Source organism: Dasypus novemcinctus, chromosome 2, assembly GCF_030445035.2.
Source record: "Dasypus novemcinctus isolate mDasNov1 chromosome 2, mDasNov1.1.hap2, whole genome shotgun sequence".
NCBI classification, from domain to species: Eukaryota; Metazoa; Chordata; class Mammalia; order Cingulata; family Dasypodidae; genus Dasypus; species Dasypus novemcinctus.
This window is the reverse complement of record NC_080674.1, coordinates 139,415,210-139,421,209: the sequence shown is the minus strand read 5'-3', so window position 1 is coordinate 139,421,209 and position 6,000 is coordinate 139,415,210. Positions and strand designations below refer to the sequence as shown.

Below are 6,000 nucleotides of genomic sequence, written 5' to 3'. Positions count from 1 at the left end.
AGGGAAGGAGAATGAGTAGAGATGGACAGAGAGAATGGAGAGAAACCAAGGGGAACCAGTGTTCCAGGGAGGCAGTGGTCAAGGGTGTCAAACAATGCTGGGGGCCTTGGAGGACAAGGACTGAAGAACAGTTGTTGCCTCTAGAGATGGAGTTATAGAGAGCTTACTGGGACATGATTTGGTGTTGTGAGGGGGCCCAAGAGGACTTGCAGGGGCCTGGGGTGGGGGAGGGAGGGGAGGACAGATCTTTCAAGGAATTTTGCTGTGGTTGAGGAGAGAGACACAGCGGCAGTTGTGGGATTGAATGAGGGATTTGTTTTCTGTAGTAGACTGGAACATATTTATAGGTCAACGGGAAGGCTCCAGTTGGGAGCGGGAAGTTAACATTCAGGAGAAAGAAAGATGATTCAAAGGGCAAGCTCCCAAGAAGACGGAGGGCATGGGGGGATTCTGGCAGATGGCAGGTGGCTCCTGTGGCATTACAGGATAGAGCAGATGCAAGAATTTTTTTTTGGCTTTAGGAGAGTTCCAGCCAGTGGTTGATGCAGGCTGGGAACAGTGGCTCCTCCGAGTTTATGTGTGGTGTGCACATTTCTGTGGGCGTGCTTGTGCCTTCCCCAGATCCAGGACAACTGCCTGGCCAGTGTGCCACAGAGAATATCCACTCAGCCTGTGCCGAGACTGGGCACCTCCCGCTATGGGCTCTGCTCCCTGATGAGATTCTCAGATGGTATTTCCCCTCATTCATGATGAGGAAGGTTCACAGAACAGGCGTGGGAACCTGCTTGGCCGCCAGGGCTTCCTCCAGCTCAGGCTAAGGTTTGCTGCATCCCTGCCTCCATTTCCTTCCAGACTGGACTGGATGAAAGGGCAGTCCACTGCTGCCGGCCAGTGTTGTAAGGAAGGGTCTGGGCAGACCAAGGGTTGGTTCCCAGGCTGTTGCATCCCCTGCTCCAGTCTTTGATGGGCTCCCTTCTCATGCCACCACCACCACCAGCACCAGGAGGAGCGCTGTACCAAGGGTTGGGGACCATCTGAATAGCTCTGGGAGCTCAGCCCTGTGGTGGCGCCTCCCAGTCTTGGTCTTGGTCTGGGGGAGAGGACCCCAGGTCTCTGGTTATCCTCAGGCCTTCTTCTGGGCCGGCCCCCCCTTGGTACTCTGGTTCCTGGCCCCGGGGTCCCCAGTCCCCAGTAACCTGGTGGGGTGGCACAGAAGTGGCTCTCGTCTGCAGGACCACCGAGGACATGCACACGTGCTGAGGCCACAGGAGTCCGCCAGGATCCAGAGGAGTTCTACCAAGTAGCACCCGTGTAGGGCCGGGGTCGCAGCTCCTTCTCCTGCCGCCCAGGGGCCAGGGAGGAGGGCGGGCACAGTCCAAGGAGGCGAGCAAGGCCAAGGGAGGTGGGCGCGGCGTACGTGCGGCGAGCGGCGGGCGGCATGAAGGGCGCGGGCGGCGGGCTCCGGCCTGGCCCGGGGCTCGCTCCCCGCCCGAGCGCGGTCGGCTGCCTGCGCCTCCCCAGGCACGAACGGCGCTGGCGACCCCCAACTGAGGCTCGCGTGGCGCGGGGCCAGGAACCGGTCCGGCCGGGGGGCGGGAGGTGGGGACGTGGCGGAGGCTCAAGCGGGCGGAGTCCGGCCGGCGGGAGGCGGAGCCGCCGAGGCGGGAGGCGCCGAGCGGGCCGGGCGACGCCGCGGGAGGTTCTGGAAACGCCGGGAGCGGCGCGTCCCAGGTGAGCGCGCTGCCTGTTCCGCAGCCCTCGGCGCCGCGGGGCGGGCGCTGGGCGGCGCGTCTGCCCGCGTGGGCGGGGAGTTGGGGGCCCGGGGTCGTGCCGCCGCCGTCCCGGAGCGTCGTGGCCGCTGTTCGCGGCGCATTCCGGGCGTAGCCCCCCGCCCTCTTGTCTGGGTTCCTGTCCCGCCGCCCGCGTCCCCTCCGCGAGCTGAGTGGTGAGGTCAGCGGCGCCCTTCCTGCCGGTCCCCCTGGCGGCCGGGCGGGGCTGCAAACTTGGCTGTCCTGCTCCGTCAGGCCCCCCGGGAACGGGCGGCCTGGCCCCGAGGGCTGTCATTGGTGACGGGGATAGGTGGGGATGGAAGCGATGGAAGCGTTGGCCTGGTCCCGAAGGGCCGCCTAGGGTTGTAAGGTCCCTCACTTTGAAGGGCAGGAGTCGGTGATCTTAGCCGGTCAGGGCACAGCTTGGTGATCATTAGACGGGCTGATTGGATCAGAAAGCTGGTTTTCCTCTCCAGACATCTCTGTTGAAGCCCGCTTTCTTTTTCCTCAGCAGCTGCAGAGACCTGTTATAATTCGTTAACCAAAGGACCCTTCTGTGCGCCAGACCCTGCAAGGAGCCGCTAGCCCAGTGGGGCAGACGGATCGGAAGAAAGGGGAGGTCCAGGCCAGAGCAGTGTCGTGAGTTCTGTGTTAGGAGGGAACACTGGGCTGTGGATATTTGGCAAAGGAGGGATGCCTCAGGTCAGAGGGCTTCCTGGGGGAGGAGGTGAGGGAGGAACTGAATTGGTCAGAGGAAGGTTGGAGAAACATAACCTGGACAGAGGAAAAGCCTGTGTGAGTGTGAGCAGACCTGGACTAGCACCTCATCCTTTGTGGCACTCTAGTGGAAGCCATGGAATAAGGAAGGACACTTTAGGAGAGAGCTGCCCATGGACGCTGCCCTCAAGAACGTGGAGTGAGAGGGCAGTGCCTGGCACTGTGCCATGTATGTGTGACTCTGAGCATGTCCTGCCTCAGGTCTTGCTGGGCAGTAAGGGTTCTAATCTGACACCATTAAGATTGTGTAGGGGAGCACTGGAATCTCTCTCAGACAAGGCTGCCGTCATTTGCTGTAGAGTGACACCTTCAGTTTATGCTTCTTGATGTAGACCATCTGGGGACCCGCTTGCAGGAGGTCCAGCTTTGGGGGACATCACTTTGTAGCTCGGGGCATTCTTAAATGTCCCAGACTTTGCAGAGAGAGACTGTTCACCTAGAATTTATAGCACTTCATAAACAGTAGAATTTATAGTTTTCACAAGCTGCTTCTTGTTCTGTCTGTGTGGCATCTAGGATAGGTTCCATGATTTGGTTCTCAAACTGGTATTTCCTTTGGCTTTTGCTTAAAGTGCCCCTGATGTGAACGGGATGCTGTCTCTCATTGTGCTTTCTGGGCCTCAGGATCCAGCTTCTGCTCACGCATGAGCCCTACTCAGGAGATGTTTGGGCTTTGAATCTAGGGCGTTTGTGTTTTTATATGACCAAGTGTGTCCGCTGTGTGGCCCAACCAAGGAAGCCACGTAGCAAGGATGGAGCAAGTTGGCTGGGAGCCTCAACCCAGATATGCTCTCAGTCTGGGTCACCGTTGCTCTCAGGGAGCCCAGCAGGCAGACATGGTGATGACTGAACCAAGGCATTGCCTGCGGCTTCTGATAGGCCATTCTGCCCCATTGCAGGCTCTGAAATGAGGTGCCTGGAAGAGTGCTTACTTTGCCGCTGGTTTAGCCTGGCCTTGGCTGATCTCTTTTCATTCCCGGAGTACTCTGGTGTGCCTGGCTTCTGCCTAGAGGCTGCCTGGGGCTGGGAATGAGGGAGGAGGAGATGGCTGCACTATTCTTGCCCGTGGGTAACTTGTAATCTCTCTGAGGTTGCTGTTTCATGCTGGCAGCTGCCCATGTGCTGGGGGAGGGGCTTAGCATGTGAGTGCTCATCAGAGGGAGAGGCTGCTTGGGTGCCACCCTGGGGAATGAGTGGGGTGAGGGACTCTGGGGCCTTCTCATTTCCTGAGGCTCACTTTTTGATTCTGCCCTCCCATATCCTTAAGAGGGTATGAGGCTGGGCGGAAGGCCTTGGCGGATTTGTGGCCACGCTGGCTGATAGTGTGCAGAGAGCTGGTTGGGTGTGTCCCTGGGTCCTGGGATCCATCAAGAGCAGATGGAGGTTGGCAGGAAATGCTTGTGATGCAAGCACGTGCAAGCCCAGAGAGAGTGCTAGAGTGGTTGTTAAACTGAAAAGTTTGCGCTAATCTACCAATTTGGACTTTTGAAGTGCGGCAGGATAGGACATCAACCTGTGCAGTCTCCGGGGTTTTGTTCGGGGGACAAGGAATAAGAGAGTTTTTATTTTCAAAAGGAGCAGAAGGGAATGAAAAGTCTGGAGTAGACTTGTTGGAGCCCTAGAAGAGAGTTTCTGTTCAATTGGTGTGATTGCAAGGGAGAGTGTTCTGTAGCTTAAATGTGATCTATTAGAGCCGGGACTATTTGACTTGGGCTGGGCAGCCGGCCACTTCAGGGCCACTGATATTCCCTGGTGCTCTTGGTGCTAAAGATTGGCATAAAATGTACCTGGTCCTGGCCTGGCTACCCACCGACATAGCTGATCTCATTCTATCATCCCCATAGCTCCTAGGTCCTAATATTTTCATTATATAGGTGGGAAACTGAGACTCAAAGAGGCCTGTAACTTGTTTAAGATCTCAAAGACAGGAAGTGGTGGTGGAGTTAGGATTTAAATCTGGGTCTGTCTGACTGGGACCGGACTGTACAAAGCTGCTTGCCCTGAGCTGGGCTGGTTGGTCATTTGTGAGTGCCGTCAGGTCTGGGGTAGGAGTGACTGTTCACTTGACCTCAGGGCACCATATTGCTGTCTTCTCAGTCTGTGTTGCTGTCCTCCCTCAGGTGTATCCAGCCAGGGATGTCATGAAGCTGCTTTGTGAACCTGTGCGGTGAACCAGGATCAAGACCTTGGCCTGGGCAGGCCTGCTCTGCCAGGGAAAAGTGTGGTCCCCTGTTTGGAAGATCTTTGTGTTATAAGGCAGCAAATATTACTGGGTAAGATTAGACGGCAGCAATTTTCCACCAGAAAGTGTGTTTTGGGAGTCATATTACTGGGTTTGAGTCACGGTTCTGCTGTTGATTTGCTGTAGGATGTCAGATGTGTAGGAAACCTTCACTCAGTCTCAATATCTGTTATTGGTGAAATAGAGATGATTATCTAGTTTTATAAGGCTTTGGTGAGGATTAGATGATAGATATGAAGGATTTTTGGAAACATAAGTATGTGGTTATCTTAGCCGAGGTTACTCCAAAAAACAGAGCTTGAGGCAGAGCTTAAGTTCTTAATGCTTTATTTGGAAGGTTTAGTCACAGTGAAGCAAGAGTGAGGGTAAAGAAAAGTGAAGTAGCAAAGCACAGGGAGCAATGTAGATTTGTGCTGTACCACTGAACAACCCTGGTAGTTCTGCCATTCAGGATGTCTCTGTGCAAGTTCTACAGAAGTTCCATGCCTTAGCACAGTTTATCAGAGGGAGGCCTGGAGAAGTTTTATCTGCTGACCTGCTCTTGTCTCCTGTCCTTCATTGTCAGAGTTGCCTCATGAGGAGTTAACTCATCCTTCCTCCTGGGTTGCACTGCCAGGGCCCTTCAGCAGCCTGGGGGAGACTAGATCCTACACCTCTAGTGCTGCATCTCATTGGCCTCCAGAAGCAGTGGGAGGGGCTGGTGATTCTAGCATGAGTCTGCCCAGTCTCCTCTACTGGATCTGAGGTAGAGCAGGGAAGGGCCCAGGAGATAGGTGAGGCCATTAGGCGGGGAGCTGGGGGTAAGACGCATCTGCTAATAGCAGTGTAGGGATTTTGTCCTTGTCTGTAGTCCCTTCTTTTAATTAATCTTACCCGGTCTGTGAAGTCTTTGTCCAGATGTGACTGGAAACCCAACTTGGTTTTAGCATATCATTTTTTTAATTGTATGTGCAGTGACTTTATTTTTTAATTAATTTACCAATTATTTTTTAATTAGAGCATGTCAGTTTTAATAGCCTTTTTTTGTACATCTTTACCCAGTTACTGAACCAGGAGACTGGTTTTGATGGTACCCAAGTAGGGAGGTGGAAATCAAAATGTTCATGTAGTGATAAAGTTTAAGGACAGATACAGATGAACATCAAGGTACCACTAGATTGTCGGTGACAGAGATTATTTTTCACATGAAGTAGTTGTTGAAGATATGAAACC

General features: G+C 54.4%; 1 protein-coding gene across 19 annotated transcripts in view; it reads left to right on the top strand.

Annotated features, from left to right (window-relative positions):
* Positions 1 to 1,642: 1,642 nt before the first annotated feature.
* Positions 1,643 to 6,000, top strand: part of P4HA2 (prolyl 4-hydroxylase subunit alpha 2) — a 39,010-nt gene continuing 34,652 nt past the window's right edge. For 6 of the 19 annotated variants that reach the window (XR_011646526.1, XM_058278204.2, XM_071209874.1 and 3 more), the window contains exons 1-2: positions 1,658 to 1,731; positions 2,281 to 2,408. The gene's annotated coding sequence lies outside the window, so the exon portion shown is untranslated. Of the gene's footprint in view, positions 1,732 to 1,838; positions 1,951 to 2,280; positions 2,409 to 4,666; positions 4,820 to 6,000 lie in introns of those variants that run through there. The other 13 variants (XM_058278298.1, XM_058278293.1, XR_011646527.1 and 10 more) reach the window with 10 other exon arrangements.